General features: G+C 42.6%; 1 protein-coding gene across 3 annotated transcripts in view; it reads right to left on the reverse strand.

The window, feature by feature from the left end:
- The window catches only part of Znf521 (zinc finger protein 521), a 273,551-nt gene that overhangs the window by 247,191 nt on the left and 2,301 nt on the right, over positions 1 to 24,059 (reverse strand). The gene's annotated exons all lie outside the window — the stretch shown is intronic.

Genomic DNA, 24,059 nt, shown 5'->3' on the forward strand with positions numbered 1-24,059 from the left:
GTAAATATGAATGCAGGAAGATTATTTAACGATGGAGCCTGGTGAGACATGAATGAACCCAAAAAGTTACATATGTACACAGGCACGCAGACTTCAAACTGGACCATTTCCTAATGGTTTGTTCTCTTGGGCAAAGCCAGCTTCTAACCAAAATGGAACCATGATGTGAACTACTCAGTCTTAACCAACACGATACTAACTTGAAAGAATACATAATGTTTGATTCTTTTTAACCCTTGATTTCATTGCCATAACCACAACCATAGGTAACTTAATTATTTAAAGCTATAAAAAACTAAATATTCAAAAAATTTATACTAGGATAATAAAGGCATAAGGGTTTGTTTCATTGCAAAATATCTCAGGAGGAGACAGTAAGATACCTCAGCAGGTAAAGGACCTTGTCACCACACCTGATGACCTGGGTTTTCTTCCTAGAACTCCTATGATAGATGCACACTGGATTCCAAGAACATGCACACAAAACACACACTAAATAAACAATGTAATGTAATTTTTAATGACGGTAAGGATATTGTCTACAAAGACTCAGCATTAAAACCCCATATCTTACTTGCAGGAGCACTGGAGCAATTAAGTAAACTATCATTTCATATGAACACACTTCATAATCATATCTCCCATTAAACACTACAAAATATGACCAAACACCTCAGGTTAACAACCATCTTGTGCCAAATGATAACTGATGATCAATCTTGTTATTTAAAGTCCATATGTGAGTTGGGAAGATGGATTAGAGGGTAAAAATACTTGTGCCGAAAGCAAGGGGATGTGAGTTCAAATTCCCAGAACCCCTAAAAAGCCAGATGTCCACTGCAAGAGGCTGTAACACTCGCATACTCCTACAGGGACACAAGGCTGGATATAGAAATGGAAAAAAATCTCAGAAACTCTTTGGGCTAGCTAGCCTGGGGTTGGCAACAGAAATACAACCAAGATATGCTTTTCAAACAAGGTAGAAGATGAGGATGGACACATGACTGTGCCCTCTGATCTCCATACATGTACATGAGCCTTGGACAAATGTATCTTCATTTATACACATGATCACAAAAGTGCATAGACACTCATTGCATACACACAGAGTCACACACAAACTCAAATAAATAAATACATAAATGAAGCACATGCCAACAAATAAGTTATCTATTTACCTGACATGTTTAGGAGCCAGAGAAGGAAGGCCAAGAATATTTGTTTAGAGGGAACCATATTAAAAAGTATTCTTCCCACATTCATCTTCAAACCACGCTCGCTAAGCTTTCTTTACTCTTTCCCCCTAAACAAAGGGAGGGGCCATCCTTAGGCTCTGAGGAGAGGTTAACGAGAAGCAGAACACCATCCTGGTGGTCAGAAACTAAAAGGCAGGATCACTTCTCTGAGATTTCTGGGTCTAGATATGCATTCTAACTTGAAATCCCTGAAGATAAAAACAGCTTTGGGGAAAATAAACTGTACACTGTTACACAATGGCAAGGAACCCTTAATGAAGGCATGGAGCATGCCAGACTGGGCAGCCAGCCGTCAGCCGCACACTTGCCTGCTGGCAGCTGTCTCATTTACGGTCTGTCAAATCAAGGTAAACAAACAAACAAACAAAACAAAACAAAAACAGAAGTAATCAGTGTGGGGGACTAGACTCAAGCATCCTGGAGCTGTGGCCTCTGCTCAGATAAACAAGAGACAGAGATTCCACAGACAGCAGGGCTAGGTACCAGAAGGTCCACAGAACTCACATGGTTGTTGTCTGGACTGTGCTCTTGGGGCTCAGGGTAGCTCACTAGTCAAGAGCATGGTCTGATCTTACAGAGGACCAGAGTTCAGTTCCTAGCACACAAAGTGGGCAGCTAACAACTGCCTGTGACTCCAGTTTTACAGGATCTGACATCGCCTTCTGACCTCTGTGGTACATACTCACAAACACACACACACATACACACACACACACACACTATTCAAAATAAAATTAATCTTTAAAAATTATACTGCTCTCTTCAGCCTGGTCATGTGATGCACATCTGTAATCTCAGTACTGGAGGGAAAACAGCAGGAAGGTTGGAAGTTGGTGATCACCCCGGGATATGTAACAAGACCTTGTCTCAAAAAAAAAAAAAAAAAAAAAAAAAAAAAAAATAATAATAATAATAATAATAATATTTACCCTCTTTTCTGTAGCGCTCAGTTACTGCCTATTCCATTCTCTGAGTTATGAAGGTATTTTTGAAAAGAAAGGAGGAGAGCATCCATCTACTCATTCCCTTTTGTCTGCAAACCCTTAAAGATGAGAAGGGTTGCCTCTGCATTACAAATCATTGCTGGCATTTGCAACTTCTGTGGTTTTGCCTGACTGTTCTCAGGTCTGTTGGGCCCCCTGAAGACCAGAGTAGCACCACAGAAGCACCACTATCAAGAAGAACTGGCTAAACATGAACTCATCTACTCTTTCCATCTAAGATGACACTCCATGTACAGGATGCAGGGCAACGGGGAATGAGCCTTGTTTAAAAAAAAAAAAAAAGAACACGCATGCATGAATAGCTTGGAAACAACTGGAAAGCTCCAATTCTAATCAGAAAAACCTATCCTAAACTCCCTTCTTCCATTCTGTTGTCTTTATCATTTAATCAAAGGACGTAGTTGAGGTAAGCTATGTCAGTGATCCAATAGTCAAATAAGAGAACCCACATGGCAGCCCACAACTGTCTGCAACTCCAGTTCCAGGGCTTCTGACATATCACACAGACATACATGCAGGCAGAACACCAATCGACGCACATAAAATAAAAACAAGTTATTAAAGAGAGAGGTTACAAGGATCACCTACTTCGGGATGATTCACTATGACTGCCTTGTCACAACTTCAGCAAGCAAACATTTCCTGCACACCTTGGTGAAGATCCCAGGGTTCAAACCCTAAAATGAAGCTGTTCCTGCCTCCAGAGGGCTTGCTGGTCAGGAGCAGTTTCAGAAGTTTGATAATGCCAGTTGAGTGGCTGGGGCAGACTGAGGTCACAGAAGCTACGAATGTTTCCTAGGACCTTGGTCCCTTTGATCCATTTACCCAAGTCTGCCTGCCATTCAAAACATTTTCCCTGTGTCTTGCATGGCACAATGAACAAAGCAACTTCATGCTGGGAGGGAGAAAACCCAAAAAACTCAGTGAAGTCTTCTGAAAGAGGGCGCATGCGGCTAGGTAGAGACAGGGATGGGTGGGCACAGCCTACCCAGTACAGAGCGCTGGTTAAGGAGAAATGGCAAAGGACACAAGTAGAACTCAGCTTCCCAAACCAAGGACACAGATGCCAAAAGCAACATGCTGCCTTCAAGAAAACCCAAGTAGCTCTGCGCCAGTCAGACAAGGGCACTGGTGGAGCATCCAGTGGGGGATGCCTAGGCAGGGGCATGACCGGTCCATTTTAGAAAGATGCCACAGTGGTCACAGAGAGGATGCATGCTCTAGCAGAGGGCAGACCAGGACATGGAGAACCACTGTGACTGCTGCTACAACATAAGCAAGGGGAGGGGTGCAAACTAAGTCTGCAGCAGAGAAGGAAGGGGAGCAGGGCGGCTGATGGGAGACGACAGCGCATGGTCAGGAGCAGCTAACCACTTGCAAGTCATGGGGCGTGGACAGCCATTCCTACAGAGTCAGAATGACCACTCACTCATCTCAACTGGCCTCGCACATCCAGATTTTCATCCTGCAACCATCTTCCTACACACCTGAATGATAGCAAATAAACGCCAAAGCTACACAGAGCCGACAGAGGTCATACCAGATAACTTTTTAACCTAGTACATACAAGATATTTCTGGATCTCGGGAATTTTTGGTGAGATACATTTTACTTTTTTTTTTTTTCCAAATATGCATAAGGGAAAAGAAAAACGTAAAATTTCATAGAAAGCAAAAATGAAGGGTTACTCTTGTGTCTCCTTTATTCTGTTTTTTATAATAAATGTTTGTTTAAATTGATAACATGATTCTATAAGTAGTTTATGATTTTTCCCAATAATATAAACCTATAACTAGGAGCTGGCATGGAACTCAGTTGGTGAGGTTCTCACCCACCATGTATGAAACCCTGAGAGCTCATACCATCAATGGGGCTGGGTGGCATCCAACACTTAAGAGCTTAGAGGCAAAAGAATCAGGAATTCAAGGTCATTCTTGCCCACAGGAAGAGTTAGATGCTAACCTATGACACTGGAGAAGACCTTGTCTGAAGAAAATGAAATAAATTTAAAAAAATCTCTAACAAAAGGCACATCAACTAGCCAACATGATGATGTACCGACCCTCTTCCCCAGGACCACTGGACAGGGCTAGCCCTATGATGTTTGAACTTCCAAAAATCTTCCACAAGTGAACATTCTCTGAAAGAGAGAAAATGCCAAATACCTATATTAAATGTTCTTTACAAGCATGCATAGAACCTTGCATAAGGCAGGAAACTCAAGAATGATGACACACATGTACACAAGCCAGAAGACAAAGATGGTTAAAAAAAAAAAAAAAAGAAAAGAAAAGAAAAAGAAAAGAAAAACAGACTCACGTGACCTCACAGGGAAAAGAAACAGTCATCCTGCACAGCTGTTTCTTAAATGAAGGTTATACAGAAAAAAAAAAAAAAAAAAAAAAAAACAAAAACAAAAAAAAGCCGTTTTCTTTATCTGACATCACTCTGTCTTGGGTAATTTTCTTCTGCTGTTAGCAGTGGGCTGCTGTTACAATTTGTGGAGGGTGTATTTTATATTCGGTGTTGCTATTGTGTGAACCCTTTTCTCCCCAGACTCTTCCTGTTCTTCCGGCTGAGCCTGAGACATTAGACTCCCATGCAAATCAAACCAGAGCAGGGAGCACACCACGTTCCCATCTTCAACCAAGACCCTTCCTTTCACTTTACAGAAGAAAAATATTACATTGAGATATTTTCAACAGCTGGGTATTCTAGTAGTAATAGCTCTATAAGTAATGTTAAATGGCTGAAAATCCAGTGTGAAGGTTAATAAGTGGCTCCAACGTGTACATGTGTAGGCTTTAGCCTGCAATGATAAGGTATAGAGACGAGACAATGTCTCCTAAAACAGCCACAATTGCAAGTGAAATCTGTTTAGAAACTAGAACCTAAACATAAGGATCTGGAGGGGACAATGCAGTTGTTTCCACTTTATCACAGAGCATCAGCTCCAGGGCACATTGCTACAGGGAACCAAAGAGAATGGGGTAGAAAGTCCCCAGTAGACACATGGTACCCTCTGGAGAGTCTATTGATGGTTTGTATTTCCTGGCCACTGCAGACAGTGCCAGTCAAACAGTCATATTTTATTTCTGAGCAAGATGCCTACACTAGGTCAACGATTATTGAAACACTTTCTTAGAAGTGTTTCAAACAAGTAGCATTGGTCTCTGCAACATAGCAGCGCTTTACATCAGAGCAACCCTTCCCTTCCTTCACATGTTGAAGAAGGTAAGCTCCAAATTCATTCATTAAAAAAAATAATAATAATAAAAATCCACCCAGTACTACCACTCAGTTCTCCTAATCCATGACTCTTGTCTTATTTCTTTGTTTCCTTTCAGGATTTTGAATGTTCCTCTTCTAAACTGCAATGCTACATCTGAAAGGCAGAGACAAATGGATTTGTGTGGAGATCGTCAATACAATGTGTTAGACATTCAGTGTCCCGTTAAACAGATTCATTCCAACCTGGAACATGGAGTCTTTTGTTTTCTTTTTTTCCTTCAGCACAGATCTCTAACAGACCAGGTCCAAAGTGGAAACAAAGTGGCTGGGCAGGTGGCTTAGTTGGCAAGCTGCACTGGACCTGAGTGGGGTCCCCAGAACCAGGCCCACACTGTAATCTCAGCACTGACTGGGGAAGGCTGGCCATTCAACATAGCCTAACGGGCAAGCTCCAGGCCAATGAGACATGCTGTCTCAAAAAGAAGGTGTGCATGTTCTTTAGAAACAACACCTAAGATTGTCTTCTAGCCTCACGGGCATGAGCAAGCACAAGACTGTGCGCACACACACACACACACACACACACACACACATTTAATAATACAGAAAGAGATTCTTAGACAAATAAAAAAGTGCTTTCTTTCCCCCCCCCCCATTCTTACTCACACACAGGTAGCAAGCCCACATTTGTCAGTGCTCCTATTTAGGAAAATAAGAGGAATCTAAAGAAACGTTTGATAACACAATGACTCAACAAAAGAAGAAAAAGAAAAATCCTATAAAATAAGATAGATAAATAGATATTGGCAAATATACATATGTGTGTGTGTGTGTGTGTGTGTGTGTGTGTTGGAGCAAACCCAAGATTGTGGTTTGTGTCTTACAAGCTATTGTCAATGATAAGAAAACTGATGCTTAATTGGAGAAAAATATGCCATTTTGTCTTCTTCTAGTTGCATTAATAAATGTGAAAATTCAACTAACCCAGAATGTCTAAGTTTCCTTTAGCCTGATTCAAAACAAGAAAAGCCACAAAAATAAACTACGAAAACAGATGATTATTGATCTGGTATCATTTCTGCAGGTCCTTCCTTGAGGAATTGGAAACAAAGGAAATTAAGCAGTATCCTTTAAACTTTTTAACTTTGCTCCTGATTTCCTACAACACAAAATTCCTTGAATATACAAATAAATTGCATTTTCTTAAGTTTTAAAGCAATTTCTCTCCCCCACAAAAGGATCTTAAAAAGGCAATTTTTCTACAGAACTGGCAACCTTACCAAATGTACATTCAATCTGCATGTATCTGCAGAGCAGTAATAAAGACACTAGGTCGATTTGCATAATCAATACACAATTTACAGAGCTGCCCAGACAGAACCAAAAGAAAGACTGGACACCATTATCTTGGCTACTATAAATTAATAGTTGTTTGTGAAAACATGATCCTATTTATACTGTCTCAGTCTTGACTTGTCAGGAGACTGTGGTCATATATTAAATATTTTTACGGTATTATGAGACATAAATGCATTTTCAAGCGGGGTTTTGTAACCCATACCTGTAATCTCAGCACTTGGGCTATAGAGGCAGGGGAAGCAGGAATTCCAGGCCAGCCTGGGCTATGTAGTGTGTTTGAAACCAGCCCCACCTCCAGGACCCAATTTCTAAAACAGAGATGTGGGGCTTAGCAGTTAGGAACATGATGTGCAGCTCACAACTACAAGCAGCTCCGGGGGTCTGATGGCCTTTTCTCTCCTCAGCTGGTACTTGCACTGCCATGCACATAACTACACACACACACACACACACACACACACACACACACACACACCACTCACATACATACATACCACACACACAACACACTCACACACACACACCACATACACATCTACCACACTCACATATATACATACCACACACACAACACATTCACACACACAACATACACACACACACCACACACACACACCACACACACACATACACACATATATACATACCACACTCACGTACATACATACCACACACACACACCACACACACACACACACACACACACACACACACACTGTAAAGTGTAAAGCTCCTCAGCCTCTGGCAGCCACCAGGTCTGTGGTGACCAGGACAGTTGTCCCCAAAGCCTCTGCACCACCTCCAGAGTCTTCAGCGACACAGCTAGGGATCCGTCAGGTTTCCTTGCAAGACACTCCCAGGTGTCAATGACTAACGTCAAGCCACACTGTTTTCTTGGAGAAATTACATTCCTTTGGAACTGGAGCACTGGGGTGAGGGTAGCCCAATCTGGAACAGCTCTAAATACTCAAATCAAGAGGTGGCAACAGAGGAACAGACCTCAAACCTGTTGGACTTGCCACTGACTATGTTGGCTTACTCAGAACAACAGCACACTATCTATGGGAAGCCTAACTTATGCAGCTTCAGCCCTGGTAACGGGATGCCCAGTCCTTCCAGTCTCCCTCTCCTCGCCTATGACAAGGGCACAATGTCACCACACCAAGGGTTCACTTAAGGTCAATGTCTAGATACAAACAGGTGACCAGTGCCCCCCCCCCAGCAAGGTATTAGCCAGGATGCAGTGAGAACAGCCTCTTCCAGCTCAGTTGCCACCTCCTACTGTGGGCAATGGTCACTAGAATTTCTCCCATACATTCTCCAGGAGGGGAAATATTTCCTTCTCCACACAGGAGGCTAACAGTCACAAAACTGTGTAACAGTGTCACCTCATCCCTGAAGGGTTGTACAAGAAAAAGAAACATAAAGAAAAACAAAAAAAAAATCCACAAACAACTAAAATCATCACAGGATGTTCCTTCAGTTTCGGGGGGATCATCCAGAAAGCACAGGGATGGCCAACTGGAGAGCGGGCAGGACCCAGCCACCTGTTAAGCTGCTCACGTTGGTTTCCTGGGGCGCCTATCCTAGGGTCACACCTACCATTTGACTGGCTGGAAAATTTGAGGCTTAGCAAATTTCAGTGAGTGGGATTTGATCTTGGGGTCTAAGGGCAGTGTCCCTTATGTCACTTCACTGTGACGTGTTGACTAGGCACTGACAAGCTAAAACGAGATGAAAGAAAATGACACTCCTTTGTCTGTGGCTTTGTAAGAATCAAGGGAGGAGCCCGGAGAGGTGGCTCAGCAGTTAAGAACACATGTTGCTCTTGTAGAGGACCCAAGTTCCTTTCTCACATTGTAGCTCACAACCATCCTTAACTCCAGTTCCAGGGCATCCAACACCTCCAACAACACCAGCAGTGTAAGGGGCCCACATATATACAATAATGAAAACAAGAAGGACACCGAGGTATAGAGCGCTGTCACACACCTACAATTACAACATTTGGGAGGAAGAGAGAGGGGTCAGGAGTTCAAGTTAATCCTTACTTACTTTTGTGACCCGGGCTAACCAGCCTGGGCTCCAGGAGACACTGTGTCATGTGACCTGGACTAACAGCCTGGGCTCCAGGAGACACTGTGTCATGTGACCTGGGCTAACTGGCCTGGGCTCCAGGAGACCCTGTGTCATGTGACCTGGGCTCAAGGCCTAGGCTCCAGGAGACCCTGTGTCATGTGACCTGGGCTCAAGGCCTGGGCTCCAGGAGACCCTTTGCATAACGGAAGAGGGGCTCTGAAAAAGGACTAGGACAACAGGAAAGGAAGAGGGGAAGGAGGAAAGCAGGGCTAGGGGAGAGAGTGGCCACATCTCCTTCAACACAGAGTGTGAGGGATCTTGGAAGGAAACTTCTAGAATTATAAAACAAGACTGAGATTGTGTCTTCCTGATCTGTCACTGAATGATGGAATTGCTTAGGACATGACATTTCAACTCTGGATCTTGAGGTTGGTGGGATGGGTTGCAGATGGTCCTCTCCTCTCTGTCCTGAAGTCCCTCTGTTATTGTCCTCCCTCACATCCCACAATGCCTTGCACAGCACTGTTCCTGGACTCATTCCTAACAACACATCCAGCCACACTATAGCTGACCTTTAAGAAAACTGAACCACCACTGTTAATAAAGCATTTTCTGAAATATAAAATGATTCCACAGTGGAATGTCCTCTGTCACTTACTGTCACTGGAGGGTATCCCACTTATTAAACGTGGCCTCTCACAATCCTCTTGGCTCACCCCACTCTGACTTCTATTCCTCCTTCTCTCACTGCATTTAGCATTAAGATTGGCAGAGGAAAGATAAATGGATACTTGAAAGTCATCTGATTGGAAATATTAAGACTTTGCATAGAAGTCAACTTTAGGACAGTTATTTAAAACACACAGAAAGGGAAGTCAGTGTCCACCAAAGAATATTCCTAGACAAATGAACACCACGGTCAGCCGGCAGCCACTCAGAGGCTGGGTCACTGAGGACCAAATGAACAGCCAGCATCAAGCACATCACTACTCCTCTGGGAGTGAGGACCTGGAGTTGTTGCTTATGGACTAAACAGAGACAGGAAAGCTGGTCACTCAACAAACATGAAAACTACAGGTGATGTGATAAAAAAAAAAAAAAAACAGGAGAAAAACATGAAAACAGCTTATGAGAGATAAAATTTCATACAACCCACCACAAAAGAAGATTTTCAAATAAAAGAAAAGCAGAGACAGAGGCTAGACAGCCAGACAGTAGCTGACAGTCGAATCATCCTGCCAACTCCAGTCTACACTGATGCACATCTGGAAGCCATGGAAACCCACTTTAGGCCTAAGAAACTTAACCATGACAGAGGTAATGGCAGGAGCCATCCCCTCATTAAACTAGCTCTTTTGTGAGACCAGACCCAGACTCGCCTTTCTAATTTAAAGAGTATTGACCAATCTATGACCAAACCTTGGTAATGATATGTGAATTATATCCCTAGCCTCTCTTTCAAAAACAATTAGACTCCCTTTGAAAATTAGGACTGGTCCTTTTGCAAGGAGCCCACATTGACTTTCCAAAAAGATGGTGATGGTGGGAAGCTCCATGCCTAATCGCTTTCACTTGATGCTGCTGTCATCTTCCACTGAGATTTCCACAGACATGTTCCCTTCAGAATTATCTCTTGGCATGGGTAGTGCAGAGAATTTAGACCCCATTGCTGTAAGGACGGGGCCAAGGTGCTAGCTTTGGTACACTGAAAGACTTGTATGAGTCCCCAACCCTCTCCCAGATGCCTGAACCTCTCTCCGAGCAGGGTCAGAAGGTATCTTTAAGCCAAGCTTATAATAGCCCATGTTTGTAAACCCTGCACCAGAAAGGCAGAGACGGAGGACTGTGAGCTCAAGGCTAGCCTGGGCTACACAGAATTTAAGAGAGGGCAAGAAGGGAGAAGAGAGGAGGTAAAGACTATTCCAAGATCACCAGAAGTCAGACCAGGGAGTCTAGTTGAATGCCCATTTCTTGATCATCACACTTCTCTCTACCATCTAGCAAATGTCTGCTGAGCTGCTATTCTCACTTCTAGAAATAACTTGAGAGCTAAGGAGTAAGTGGCATGGGGCACAGGATAGAGAAGACTCAGAAGCCACTACAGTGGAGAACACTGAACTAAAATAGGGATTAGGGAAAACAAAACAAATACCTATCTATCTTAGACAGGAAAACTACCAGCTCTAGCTTCTACGCAGCAAAGGAAAAATGACTAAGCACAGAGTTAAAAGACAAAGGAGAAATATGTTTAACAAATGAGTTCAAGGACCAATTTTCTTAGTGATAAGAAATGCCTCTTCAAACTGAAAGATGAAAGAACCCAGGAAATAAGAAGGCAACTGTCAGAAAAAAAAAAAAAAAAAAATACGGAAGATAGTGAAGTTTCCTCCTAATTACAGAAGTTCTAATTAAAGTGTCACAAAAGACCAGTTTGTCCCCAAGCCCTGCTAGTACAAGCAAAGCACTGAATCACAGCCACTCACCAGCCTTGTGGCTAATAACAGCCAGCACTGGTCTTAGCCCTAAAACATCTAAATATGCACATTCCCTGTAACTAGTACTTCAGTTTTCAAGAACACACTGTGTGTCATACATAACTATGTGTGTCAGCAAGAAGGCATGGGGCTCACTGAAGCATCACTTGCACATAAGATAAACTAACACATAACTGAGTAGAAACATCCTATGATCCGGGGAGTGGGGGGAGCATCATACACAGCAACCCATCATACAGCAGAGCTGTGAAGGGATAAAGAGAATGATGCAGAGCGGGTGCCCCAAGTGAGCTGCTATGGTTTAGACACAGTGTGTCCCCACAGGTCCATGGGCTGGAAGCATGACCGACCACAGACAGGGTGGCCTTGAGACGGCTCACCTGTAAGATGCTGGATGCCATTGTGGAAAAGTAGAGATGTCAGTCTCCTAGAGTAGATGACTTGCAAGAGTAGCTTGTCATGCAGTGATACCACCCATACTTAGCTTCTGCCTACAGCCAGTTTCCCTTTCTCTTTCTCCACCTCGCCATAATGCCGCACAAGACAGGGCACCATCACCACCCTGGGCTCCCTATGGGCTGCGTGAGCCTCTGTGCTTTATGAGCTACCCAGAATCTGGCATTTTGTTACAGCAATACTAAGTGGATAATGCGTATGTGTAGAGCTCCTACGGTGGTTGGGGGATGGGGGGGGGAGCGGAGAGAAAAAGAGAGACAGAGACAGACAGGTTACTATCTAACGGCAGTCCACATAGCTTCGAAAGAGCCTTGTCCTCTCTAGATCACTGCAAGGACATATTAAAAGAGCAGCTGGAAGGAGCAACAAGTTATTAGCCTGGCCAGCCCGCCCATGGCAGCCACAGCTCTCATTCCAAGCTGCCTTCTAGAGTTACTAGGTGGAGGCTCCGGAGGCTCCGCTTTACACATCTTTATAGAGACTTGGTTTTTGTTTGTTCCTTTCTTTCTGAGTAATAATATCTCAAGTGGAAACAATGAAACTGTAAGGTGACAAGTGCAAGGGTGGGGAGCCAGACTTAATGACACACACTGTAATCTTAGCACTTTCAAGGTGGAAGCAAGCAAGAGGATTAGAAGCTCAAGGTCATCCTCCCTCAGCTACAGAAGGAGTGCAAAGGAAGTCTGGTTCTACCAGCAGATCCTGTCTTAAAACAACAACAACAACAACAAAATAAACAGAGAGGGAGGGAGGGAGGGAGAGAGGGAGGAGGGAAGGAAGGGAGGGAGGGAGGGAGGGAGGGAGGGAAGGAGGGAAGGAGGGAGGGAGGGAGGGAGGGAGGGAGGGAGGGAGGGAGGGGGACCGACAAAACAATAAAGTTGTCTTGGAGAAGCCATCGTTTGGACAACCTTCCACAGTTTCTCTCTAGCTCTGAAGCACACTGGCCAGCCAAGCACTGTCCCCAAGGCTCCCTAGTCTGCAGTGGGCAGGCTAGTCAGTGACATCGTACTACATGACTTCTATTCTCCTACAGGAGTATTTGACCAATCAGAGAGAACAGACGTTTTGAAGTTGTCTTCTGATAACAAGTCCTTTACTTAGGAACCCTTACCAGATACTTGGAAGAGCAAACAAATCTAACTCAGTGGCCACAGATGCAGACAGTTATTTAGAACGGGAAAACTGGGCCCCCAAATAAAAGATGCCCAGACTGTACATTCAAATGAATTGTGTGCTAATAATAGGAAAAGGGTGCCCCTTGTATAGGACTTGAAAAATTCTGTCATTGTGAAATGAATACTGTCTGGAATTAACCCCACAGGGTGCAAAGGAATGGCCTAAAATCTTCATTGACTCTCTATTCTAGAAGCACAGACCCCATTGGGCACAGCCCTGTCCACCACCTCCCAAATACCTGATGCCTATCTGGGGCCCGATAAGAAATGCTATAGAATGTATGATAAAGATCAATATTTTTAAATCTGAAACATATAGGGCCTCATGTTTAGCTTGAAAGCTGCCACTATGAGGGACAAATAGGCTCTTGACATTGTGATGCAATGCCATCACCCACAAATGTATCAGGCTGCATGCATTGCTCTCCTGGGGTCACACAACCCAACCATGTGGTACAGGATAGCTGTGCCTGCTTCCTGAGCCTCCTCTAACTGATGGGGAAACTCTAGCTCTAACGTGCAATATGCAATGATTCTTCACTGTCAATCATAAGGACATCTGTATCTTTCTGTATCTTTCATAGCTTCTCCAACTCCTGGCACACCTAGAATGTGACAAGTGTGCACAAACCATAAAACAAAGGACCCATCTGCTGATGTACCATCACCAACACTGAGCAAAGCTTATTATCAGGTCAATGAACAAGGATGGAAACTGACAGGCTACAGAGGTCTTTGCCCTTGAAAGGAGCAACATGGAAAGGCATCACTTAAATTCCAGGTCAAGACAAGACCAGAACTGTGAGACCACAAAAGTGATATCCAATTCTTGTATTAGTATATATCCAAACTTGCATTATTATACAAACCTAGATTAAAAAAAAAAAAAAAAAAAAAAAAAAAAACACAGCCTAGCCAGGCATTGGTAGTGCAGCCTTTCATCCCAGCATTAGGGAGGCAGAGGCAGGTGGATCTCTATGAGTTCAAGGCCAGCCTGGTCTACATAGTGAATTCAAGGACAGCCTCCAAAACAATACAGAGAAACCCTGTCTCAAAAGCCAAAAAGAAAAAAAGAAAAAGAAACTACAACCTACACCTAGGGAGGATTCAAGATAAAGCCTCAGACACTATTAGAAGTTTGGGACTTGTGGCTAAGTCATAGAAGCATTTATACAACAGAACAAGCATGAATTGCAGATAACTACTACATGTAAGTCAAACCAAACTCCAAAGCTGTCCTTAAAGCAACAGATTTCTGATTTGAGCCCACAGGTTGCCACTCCTTGAGGTACAAACTCAGCTCAGTCCAAAATGTCCCTGAGAAATGGCAAGATGACTCAAAGGGTAAAAATGGCAGCCACCAAGGCTGGAGAACTGAGTTCTTCTGTAACTCACATGGTGAGAGGAAAAGAACCAACTCACAAGTTTCCTCTGGCCTCCACACGCCTAGCATGGCAGATACATGCCTACACACACACACACACAAATAAGCTGTAATAAAAAATATTTGTGTCCCTGACACCCAGGGCACCCAGGTCAATAAAGCGACCACACACAGTGCCTCCTTGACATGGCTTCCTGATCAACACAGAAGAGTCATGAGTTCTCAATGTGAAAATCCTAACATGTTGGAGTTAAAAGGAGATGCAGAGGTCCCCTGAATGTGCACCTGAGTACTAAGTAAGGCACTGATCTGGGCTTAGGGGAAGTGAGTTGGCACTTGGTCTAAGTTGGATAGATAAAGAAGTACTCTCCCTAGGAAGGCTACCTGGAGCCTAGCACAGGGTTCTAAATATGCAAATCAGCAAGGGGGAACCCAGCTACATGTAAAGGGGCTATAAAATGGTGTTACTATCTTAAAATTGATTTATTTTGAATATTGAAATTTGGCTTAGTGATGTCATTCTTATGTAAATGACCATGCACATCACCTTTTTCCTTGGTCAGTTAGTTACACTACTCCAAAACCACTGACTTTGGCACTCACATCTCTTTAACAAGAAAGACCAACAAGACATCCAATATTGTCACCTTCGAATTGTCTTAACTAGCAAACCATAGTTTGGTAAACTCTCATCTCAGATCATCTATCTACCTGTCTCTCAAGGGAAACATAGTTAAACCTGTACAAGGATACTTTTCAGTGCCAACTTGCTGAGTTTCCCAGGATTCCCTGCTGAATATGTAATATCATGAATTCCTTATGGCTGGTTTTGTCTCCATTCTGTAAAAGCAGACATTTCTGATATTTAATGCAAGTAGGTTTTAATATCTACATCACACACATTCACCAAGATCCTCCAATTAACATTATGAACTCTCCAACAAATTTCTTTTCAAAATGTAATTAGTTTCACTACTGCACAGTTAACTTTCAAAACTACTATCTGGAGCTTTTAGGAGGAGAAAAAGAAACTACAGCATTAATCAGGCCAAAACGGGATGGGAAAGTCCTATGTATTTAGTGTCTTTGACTTAAGTGCCCCATATTTACCTTTTGAATGTAAGGGAAAACAAAACTTGTCATTCGTGCAACATTCATCAAATACATGATGCCAAACACTCTTTGAAAATTACTTCATCAACTGTTCCCATTGACAAAACAGGCAGAAAAACATGAACATACCTTATGCAAGCCTACTTACAGAACCTCCTTGATGGGAGATATTATTCTGTAAATATGTTTCTCGAATTGGTTAAGGGATAAAGCACTGTTGGCCAATAGGAAAGCAAGATAGGCGGGACTAGGAGACAAGGAGGAGAGAGGAAGTAGTAGGGAGGAGTTTCAAGATGGAGGATGGAGAGAGAACACCAGCCCCTCTCTCTGGTAAGATAAGACCACGTGGAAGTACTTAAATTAATAGAAGTGGGTTAATATTTAAGACAGAGCTAGCTGATAAGAAACTAGTAAGTGGCCTACAGCTTTATATCTAATAAAGAGTCTCAGTGTGTTATTGGGGGCTGGTGTGGCAGTGGGACCAGACCGGCAGGAAAAACCTAATCGTAACACCTCCTTCCAACAATTGAAAAGCCATGGAAGGCATCTAAAAATCTCAGTTTTGTTGACTAAAAGCTCCACAGGAGCAAGTTTGTCTTGATGGCCATGAATCCTCAGAATTAAAGGTGGTCCCTGGAAACAAAGACTAGGCACAAGTTATGAGGTGGGCTGATGGGAGACGTCATTCTGTAAACAGGTTTCTCTTATTGGTTAATAAATAAAGCCCTGTTGGTCAATAGGAGAACAAGGTAGGCGGACGAGGAGCCAAGGAAGATTCGGGGAGAAATAACTTAAAACCTAAACAGATGAACACCAGCAGGTTCCTGGTCCCAAGGAAGACTCCAGATGGTCTCCTGTCCCCTTGCAGCAAGCAAGATTCTCCCAGAGCCCCCTCCTCAGACTTGGTTCTCCCAGGTAACGTCCGCCCCTGTCCCCACCCCCATCCCCAATGGGTATGGTCTGTGCCACAGGTGTGGACAAAGTGAATATCGCACTAAAGTGGGCTGATCAATAAAATGATGATAATAAGCCCCCTTTAGTCTCACACCTAAAATCTGAACCCTAAGGAAGGGACTGTAAGCAGCTTCTCCCAAAATACACACAGCCAATCAGAGCTCACCACTCCGCCCATTTCCCCCTTGATAACCTAGTATCCAATTTGGCAACACAAGGCACTTGACCGCTAGTTTTTATTCTCTGCCCTCTTCAGGAATTGATGTGCCTTCTCTCCTGCTTACAGCCCTTCTTGCTCCTCACCTCTGGTCACAAACTGTTGCCTAGGATATACTGAGAGCCGGAAACACAGTTACGGACAGGAAGTACAGACTCCCTCAAAGGTCAAGCTATCCCAAGATGGCATCTTCCTTCCCACCAATAGCCATGTGTGGAATTCATTAGCACTTAGTAGAGTGGTATTTTTGCATACTTAGTGCCCTTTCCCATTTCTAATGTATAAAAATAAGTGAAAGGGTGAAGTACTGATTATGCCGCTAAAAAAAACCTGTTAAAACCACAACAAGCTAAGCCATTAGCAATGCTGAAATAATGGGCACTCTCACTGGACTTAGTGAAGTTCTGTTGTATAGAGAAAAGGCTGGGAAAGGTCTCTAAAGATAATAGAGAGTTTAGGACACTGATTTTTTTTTTTTTAATCTTGGGCAATGAGTACTCTGAAAAATGAATTTCTAGTTCATCCATGGACTCAGGCTCAGAATAGGTTTATACAATGAATTGTGGACTAACATATAGGACTGTCAGAAATGAACAAGAACTTCGTTCCTGCCGGGTAAGTAAGTCCCCATACTGATATATCCTTAGTAGACCAATATGACATTTAGAAAAAGACAATAATAAAAAGTTTATAAAAAGAGTGTTATGAACCCAAACCACAAGTGCTTTCATTGCTGTATTGGAGAAAGTTTAATTTTTCTCTTAAGAAGAGGTTACCATATGGAAATGTATTAATATAGAACAACAGAGTACACTGGTCAGTGTACATCCTACATGTCTGTGTATTCTGCAGTATCTTATGGTGAGTGAAGGTCTAAATCCATTTGGTTTCACACTTTAATACAAAATCAAAAGTACTTCCTTGACTATACTTGGCTTGGGGTACCTTAAGCTCTAAACGAAATCGTCTTCATTGAAAATTAGACCTAGAGCCAGTCTATGTGCATACCTATACCCATGTACAAACCAGAAGAACTACATCATATTTTTTCCTCTGGAAATTTCAAAGTACTTACTATCCTGTTAAAGTGCATGGTATATGAAGAATAACTTGTGAATGTATACATTCACCTTTAAAAAATATTTTAGGGAAGATTCTAGGCAGCCATATTTGAATCTGAATTTTTTTTTTTTTTTTGGTTAATGCCCAGATTATAAACCCTTGCTATCATATATCCAGAGAAGAAATACTAACTGCAGTGTGTGCTACCATCACAATGATACCCCAAGATCAGCCCGGTGCCTGGAGCTGTGATAGGGTCCCCAGGTGGCTGGATGATGGCTGCTTGATCATTATCCCTGAAAGACTGAAGCTACTGAAGTTTTGAAGGATCCTCATCTTACTCGATTTCTTTCATCTCTAATAATTACTAAACTCGTGTAATTACTAGAGGTGGAATGTGATGCATGCAAAAGCCCACACTGACTGAAATTAAAGGGTTTTTTTTTAAGCCATGACTCTGCTTAGTTTTCAAAGATTTGTCTTGTGTCAGGCTTTTATGCCAAGAGTTGCATAATTATTTAAAACCTTTAAAAGCTCTCCTTCTACTGTTTGATTAATGCTGTAAAGGAGCTGTTTAAATTTACTAATGTTAACTTTAAGTTTTAATTGCTTTCTGATGCCATTGTGGCAGAATGAATTTTAAAGTAGACAATTACAATGGGTAAGGTAGGTGTGACCATGGCCAGTACACGGTGGAATCCCCACACAAAACCACAGCAACATATTTCATGTTTAATTGAAATAAGATTAGAAAGTCCCACATAGCCACACACCCACCCCCAAAGAACTAACTTTAACCTTCGACATCACACCAGGAATCAATGGAGAAACAATTAAAGACATCTGAGAAAACACTCAGCAAGGGGGTTGATTTTGAATGTCTGACTTTGTATCAAAACCTCACACAATTCAAAAGCATTCTCTAACATACACTATTTGACACTATTTGCATTTTTAACAAGCCACAAAACTGCTAAAATGCGGTGCACAAATCTCTGTATTGTCTTGCCTCTTAAAAATATCAACCAAACTTACCACCATACCTATTTAGGCACAGCCCTAAGGTGTGTGTTCTATGGTAAGAAAATGATGACATTAAATCAGCCATGTGAGCCAGTGACATGAATTAACAGATCACAGACCTTGGGCAGATCCTTTCAAAAATCCCTGCATTGGTCTCCAGGTAGACTTGCTGTAACCCACCACTCTCCCGCCACCCAGACCTTTTCCTGTGACAAGCAAGCGCTACATCAAAATGAACACTCAAACAAGTAGTGAAGACATGTTTCAGTTTGTGGCAGCCAGTGTTTCTGCAGACTTTGCCAGCAAACATCCTTTAGAAATAAAGGGAAGGCGTTACGAACATCAGTCGCAAGTGAATCTACAGCACTTGCCCTGGTCCAAGAGAGTTAAAAGAAGAAAAAAAAAAGTTGGAAACTTCTGTCACCTCTGTCAGACTGCTGTCAATAAGAACTACAATGTACTCTAAGGATCTAGGAATATTCTGGCAACAACAACAACAAAAAGAGGAAAACTATTAACACCTTGCTTATAAAGTGCAGTTAATCTCAACTGCCTTTGTAATTTCATTTTTACATGTATGCCTTTATGTTCAATATCCTATTTCCTTTACCGTCTTCAGGCTGGATGAACAAAAGCCAACAATCCGTTCATTCATCAGACAGATGTTTCTGTTTAGAAGGCTGAGGGGATCATCTGCTGCCTTCCCTTTAAGGCGGTGCAGACCGAGCTCTGGAGGAGGCTCGCCGGACCATCAGCCCTGGAACTTTGACTCTCAGGATCCCTGCCAACTGTAATTGCTGTTTTTGTTTATTTCGAATTGTCTACTGATTGGACTATAATCGGTTTAATGACTTCAACATCTAGTGAGTGTAATTTAGAGGTGGTGGAGGGAGAAAGATTCACAGACTCACAGATAAATAGGAATAGGACTGTCAGAGGGGGATGCACGCAGACTCTGTTCCCAGCCTAACATAAAATGGGAAAGCCAAAATTCCTGCATGCCACACAATCAGTACTTTGCCTTTATAAGTCATGAGAAAGGAGGTTGACTTAGCGATCTAATGGATGTGACCTGTGCATATGCATTTATGTGTGTCTTAATTAAAAAAAAAAAAAAAAAAAAAAAAAAACTTACCTTAGGTTAAGATCTGGTTATCAAGAAGAATCACAATTAACGTATTAAAAATAGTTTTCAGGGAAAAGTCATCTTGCTTTCTCATAATTAAAAGCAAAATATTATATTTCCTTTAGGCAGCTGGCTTGTCACACAAAATCTGGGGTCATTCTTTGTTTCTTTCTGTAACATCATTTCTAACCTAAACTGAATCAATACTGGAGACGGTTGGTTTTTCTTTTTTAAAGAAAGAAAACATATGGAACATACCAAAAACACTTTTTGGTAGTGTTATATTTTAACTTTCTACCCGTGTGTGTGTGTGTGTGTGTGTGTGTGTGTGTGTGTGTGTGTGTGTGAGTGTGTTACTGAAAATGAGAAAACACATGAAAAACTAGGGGGGTTAATATTTCTATTAAATTTGGGGGCCAAGAAAACTCCCAGTAGTGACATTTTAACACCTGCAATGTTTACAGTTTTTCCACTAGAGAAAAACCATAAAATACATAGGTTTTTCTGACATGCCTAAGGCTTGGAATTTAAAATAGTGTCTTTTCTTTCAACTTTTCTTGTTTCTATTTCTTCTTTAAATTGTGAGCTGAGTTTTTGCCACTTCATTATATTTCTAAAAAAAAAAAAAAAAAAAGTCACTCCTCCTAAAGAAAAATCATTTTAAGTACAAAATACAGTAAATGTGGGGAAGGTGGTTCTAAGTGTGGCGAGTTCAGAATGTGCCAAGTTACAAAGGGTTAGCATCAGGCACAGCCAAGTTAAACAAGACACTTTGACTTTGGGGGCTCTCTTTCTCCCTGGCTCCCACCATCCCTCTCTGGAGGTCTCTGGTATGAATTTATGAACACCTGAGGGTCCAGATAGCCTGCCTGTGTCTCCTGGTGTTTAACTTGGCCATTTAAATGACTAAGTACTCCCTTCCTCCCTTCCAGCCTTATAACTTGGCTCTCACTGAGTATATCACACCTTTATGATGTAGACCACTTTTTCCTAACTGTGCTTCTTGGAGTCAACTTAAAAAAAAAAAAAAAATGTTATCAGGTAAAATGGCTGAGAAAATTCCATCAAAAAAGCACCATGAGAAATAGAATAAAGAGCCAGCAAGAAAAATAGAAATAGGTCACAATTGACCAATTTGATACAACTGATTTGCTGGCTCTCAAAATAAGCTGACAGTAAACTATTTTGAGTCAGGTAATCTTACCATTGTCTACTCTCAGGGATGGAGAAAATATCTAAATAATACAGAAGGCAGAATGGGAGGGAGGGGCCCACTTAACTGTCTGGCCATTCATTCCTTTAAATACTGGCTTTACTTCCCTTTGTCACCAGTCAGAAGGGGTCACTCCAAAGACATAGAATAAACACAGAGGAAAAGGACTATGGATTTATATATGGCAGATTCGGCTGCTAAGGCTCTGAGTGTCCGGAAGGTAAAGAGGTTCCATGTTTCATAATGTATTTCATGGGATTTGTAAATAAAAATTGGTATCTGGAGTGTTAAACAGGTTTAATGTGCTGTGAATGGTGATTCCAGAAAGGCCTGCTTTTCCTAATAGCCAGGAACAGGGAACCTACTGAGGTGGGCTAATTAGGCAACCACCCCAAAGTTAGCTATTAAAAAGGTACTGCATAATTTTTGAGGCATATTTCTCCACTCAAAAGTCCCAAAATCATAAAGAATTCCTTAAAACAATGGACATCTGATAAGAGAAACTTCCTGGCCATCAACACTGCAAGCATCTGGTTAGAAACAAGAATTCCAAACTAACTGTTACTTTGTTTGAATGCTTTTACCTGCCTAATGGAAACTACTCTCCTGGGGTACAAGTTGGAAATTATATCAAAAGCTACAGCCATACCACAACTATCTTTTAAATGCTGTTTGATAAAGAAGTAATAGACAAGTTGGATATTGAATGCGGAACTTTGAATTTGTTAAGATTTAATGCTTTTTCATGGTCTCTAATACCTTTTTTCAAGTTGGCTTTCACAAAATTCACATGTTTCTGCTGTACTGCCACTCATCTGATAAAATCAGAACCCATCTTTCTTAACAGTAAATTTGCCAATCAGCTCTTCATATGTGAGGGTATTCAAATCACTACTGCCCTCCCTCCCTCCCCTGCTTACAGCAAAAGACAGACGGCTCACTGCCTACTATTACAAATACTAGCTCATCTCTCATTAAAAAAAAAAAAAAAAAAAAAAAAAAAAAAAAAAAAATCCCTCCAAGACTGACCTTCTAAACAACACAATGGACTCAGAACACTGTCAAAACACATTTGGAAAAAATAAAGACATCCTTCCAGGAAGACAGAAGAACCAAGATGACCAGGGAAGCAGCAGTCACTTAGCAAGAATCGTCCAAACACTACTCAGATCACAGTCCCTCATTTGACACAGCCCATGTAAATATGTATTTCCCCAGGCAAATGGACACCCTGAAGAAAAACAAGTCTGATCTTCAGTAAGGACTGTGCTATTTTTATTCCTGTCTTCGGCTTCTCACCCCCAAAGCCTTGCCAGCCCACCTGAGGCTAGTGACTCTTCTGGGAGGCCTCCAAGCAGCTGATAGAGAGAACACTGCTGTACACACACACACACACACACACACACACACACACACACGTTAAATTTTTATTTTAATGTAGATATTTTGTTAGCACTTGGCAGTTGCAGCCCAGAGGCTATGTTTTAGTGGAGATATTGGATCGGGTATTTTGCAACATACCAATAAAACAAAACAATAAAACATCTTTTCTTCTTGCCGGCCCTTTTCCCCCTTACTAACGTAAAAACTATACATGCCCCCTGTACAGGCATTTTACAGTTAAACTTAGCCAAGATTTCACGGAAAATACAGCATCACCCAATAGCCTATTAAACCCTCCATGCAAAAGAAATCCTTTTTAAAAGCTGGGAGAATACATGCATTCACCATCAACAAAACTTTCACTATGAATTCATTCCAGAGGCAGGTGAATCGAAACACTTAGAAATTGTGGGTGCACAAAACGATCAATTGAGCAAACTTAAATAACTTTTTAAACAAAAGGCTTCCCAATCCCTGCACAGGTTTTCAGAAGCCTTTTGGAACCCTTCAACCAGGGGCTGGTACTGCACACTGCTCTTCTACTCAAATCGCAAAGTTCTCCTTTCCCAGGATGCAGGAATAGGTCAGCCTGGTACTTAGTTCTCCACCTTTACTTTTAAGAAATGGAGATTGGCAAGTTCCCCTGGAGCAACGATGGTCCACCGTTACCCTGACACCCGCGCATGCCCCAGAGATCATTTTTTTCTGCCATCCAGACTTAGGAATTCTTCTGGAAGAAGACCTGGATCTAGGTCTTTCCAGACAATGTATGTCCCACGAATGCAAAATAGCTCCCAGACTGTGTTAAGACACACGTCAGTGATTCACCTCGTTTTTAAAGTAAAACTTTTGTACTTCAGGAAAAAGAAAAGAAGAAAAAGGAGAAGGAAGAAGAAGACGACGACTACGAGGAGGAGGAGGAAAGCAAGCTTTTCAGTGTATGAGGCCCTCCCCCCCCCCACTCTGTCCCTTCCCAGAAGAAAGGTCTTTGTGTGTGCGGTGAGGGCTCCCGTAATCGAGTTCATAAATACTCATCGGCCAGGGGGCCCGAGTCTCAGGGAGCACGACTCTGTCTCCCACCATTCCCCTTTGCTGGCTGCAGAGTTGTAAGAGCTGGTGGCAGGAACCCTGGCCACCCGGAGCCACCACCAACCCCCGGCAGCAGAGGAGGAAGAGGATGCTGCTCTGCCGGGGACCAGAGGGCGGGGCGCAGACCTCGGCGGGACCCTGCCGGCTCCGGCGGGCGCACAAGCCGCCCTTTGTCCTTGGCCACCGGGGTCGCAAAGGCCTCGGCCGCCTGCAGCTGTCGCCCCCTGGGCCCGCAGAATCTACTGCCCTGTCTGCCCGCACCTCCTCCGGTCCACGAGCGCCGCCGCTCTGGGCCTCAGAGAGCCGGACCTCCCGGCTCCCCGATTTCCCCCGGAGTAGGCTGGGGAAGGTGGAAAAGGAGGAGGAGGAGAAGGAGGAGGAGAAGGCCGCCACGTGACTGCTAGCCACATTCCAACACAGCCACCCAGATCGATAACTTC

The sequence above is a fragment of the Phodopus roborovskii genome, unplaced genomic scaffold (genome assembly GCF_943737965.1).
Source record: "Phodopus roborovskii unplaced genomic scaffold, PHOROB, whole genome shotgun sequence".
NCBI lineage: Eukaryota > Metazoa > Chordata > Mammalia > Rodentia > Cricetidae > Phodopus > Phodopus roborovskii.